The sequence below is a fragment of the Panthera uncia genome, chromosome C2 (genome assembly GCF_023721935.1).
Source record: "Panthera uncia isolate 11264 chromosome C2, Puncia_PCG_1.0, whole genome shotgun sequence".
NCBI lineage: Eukaryota > Metazoa > Chordata > Mammalia > Carnivora > Felidae > Panthera > Panthera uncia.
Genome location: NC_064810.1, coordinates 71,742,618 through 71,745,196, shown reverse-complemented (window position 1 = coordinate 71,745,196; position 2,579 = coordinate 71,742,618).

The window sequence follows — 2,579 nt, the reverse complement described above, 5'->3', positions numbered from 1 at the left end:
ATGGTAGCTCTTGTTACCATTTCCATTACAAAACAACTGATTTGCTACAATATAGTCCAAGATCCCCTCCTGGTATCCAGAATACTTGACCAACAGAATAGTCCTAAAATAGCCGGGTAGCAAGAAAATAAAATCCACAGGCAGAAAATGGTCACACTACTATAGTTTATTACGATGTTTACTATACTAACTTAAAAGAGGAAAAATGTAAATGAAATGAATGTCTAAGGGAAAATCGCACTTTCCTTCCATATTCAATTTATTCTTATTTTAACAATCTTTCATACCATTATATGTCTCAGATTTTAAAGAGCATCACTGCTGAATGTCAGACTGAAAACTGAATAAAAAAGATGATACCCAAAGAGTTAAGCAGAAATGATACGGACTACAAAGTTGAAAATAAAATCTACCTTGGCTAGAACTAAATACTGACAGATAACTTTCTCCATGGAAAATCTAACTTGAACTTATATATTCATTTTTTACATAGTCCAATATCCAGTCAATGAGGAACTCATAACATGATGAAAACAGTTTTACTCAGTTACATTCAACTACCTAAAATCCTAATGAGCATGCCAATTTCCATGTCTTACTCCTCTGAGATAATTAGCTACTTCCTGAAAACAGAAATGAGAGTTTGCCTGTGATTTACATTTTGAGACAGTCTGTAGAAAAGAGTAAGGCAAATCGGTCGTTAAAAGTCTTACCTTTTCCTCACCATATAACAGTTATTTCCATAAATAAAGAGCATGTGGATACTTTCTAAGAACTCAAAATGAGAAAACCAAGAAGTCTTTGTACATGAACATATGTACACACATATGTATATAAGCTTAAATCCCCCAAAGTGGATATAAACTGGTAAGAATACCTCAACTTTCTAAATTCAGAAAACAAAGATAAAAACTATCTTGTTTACAAATCAGTGGTATTATGAGCTAATAAGTTTGTTAGAATACTACACAGCTTAGAGGCACTCTGATTGGGGGTGCCTGGGTGGCTCAGTCAGTTAAGGATCCAAGTCTTAACTTTGGCTCAGGTCACGATCTCGCAGCCATGAGATCGAGCCTCACGTTGGGCTCCACGCTGAGCATGGAGCCTGCTTAAGATTCTCTCTTTCTCTGTCTCTATCCCTCTGCCCCTTTCCCCTGCTTATGCTCTCTCTCTCTAAAATTAAAAAAAAAACAAAAGCCTCTGATTGGATCCCATTTAAAAAAAACAAAATAATAAGCACATTCTTCTAACAGCAAAGAATTCTCCCACTTTTTATTTATTCTGGCATATTGGTATTTCCATAAACTTGCAAGTGGAAGATAAGCTGTTCAATAAAAGCCATTTCATATATACAATATACAGAAACTATTTTAAAAGTCTGTTCATATAATGAATTCTTTTGGTACTGACAAAAAATTAAGATACAAATAATTGACTAGAAATGAAACTACCACTAAACTAAGATACACAGGAACTGCACTTCAGCTCAGGAAAAAAATCCAGATCTTACTGTGTTAGAAGAATAAAGTACATTTGTCATAGTATACATTATCATACTCCCTTTAAAGCAGGGACTATTTAAAAATTTTAAATTAAAAACTGTTCAGGATTACTTCTGTCTGTACATTCAGCAATTATCATCATATCACTGGTTACACACAATTCTCTCATCATGCAAAAAACCTGTTAGCCGTTTTCTAAGGTCTAATCAAGTCAAACAATAAACTAATTATAGCAATTTAATTAGCAAGCTGTAAATCATAGAGGTGTAGAAATTCCGCAGTTCAACTGTATTTCCTGTCTATAGTACAGTGCTATTCAATTTTCTCCATGTATTAGAGCTAATAGGCATTGATACTCAAAATAAAAATTTCATTGTAGCAGCAAATGATAGAATATGTGAGAGAAGGAGGAGTTCCTAATTTCATGCCAGTCTTTATGACCTTTTATTAAGGTAAAGGACTGTGTATGTATATGTGGAAAGGAGTAAGAAACAAAAGCAGGAGGTCAAAATAGGCATATAAAGGGAATGTTGAGACCATATTAGAATTACATTTATTTAAAAAACTGATCTGAAAGTCTGCCCATCAAGTGTACAAAAAACAGAGCAGATGTTAGTGCAAGTTTAACCTGATAATTTATTTGTGAAAAAAGCTAGTTTTGATGAGAAAAAATTCAATCCTGTCCTTGTAAACATAAAGAAACTCAAGGGTAATTTTAAAGATAGTAGGCCAGAAAATGCAACAATTACTCTTATAATCCTTTTCAATTAAACAGACAAATCAAGTTGAAGACATATGTTAAAATACTTAGACTCAGTATTTTACCAGCCTATATAATTGGTTGCTCCAACTGGATTTGAGTTAAAAAAAAAACTTTTTATAAGAGCTATCACATCTAGAAGTGAATAAATTAGAACCCCCCCAAGAGATATTACTTAACCTCTAAAGCATAAAAAGCTATATAATATCTTATACAAATTAACCAGTGTTCTTATAAAACCTCAGTTTTGGACTGATGACATTATGCTGTATTTGTGGTGAAGTACTAGGCACAAGAATATATGTATCAAGTAGGCA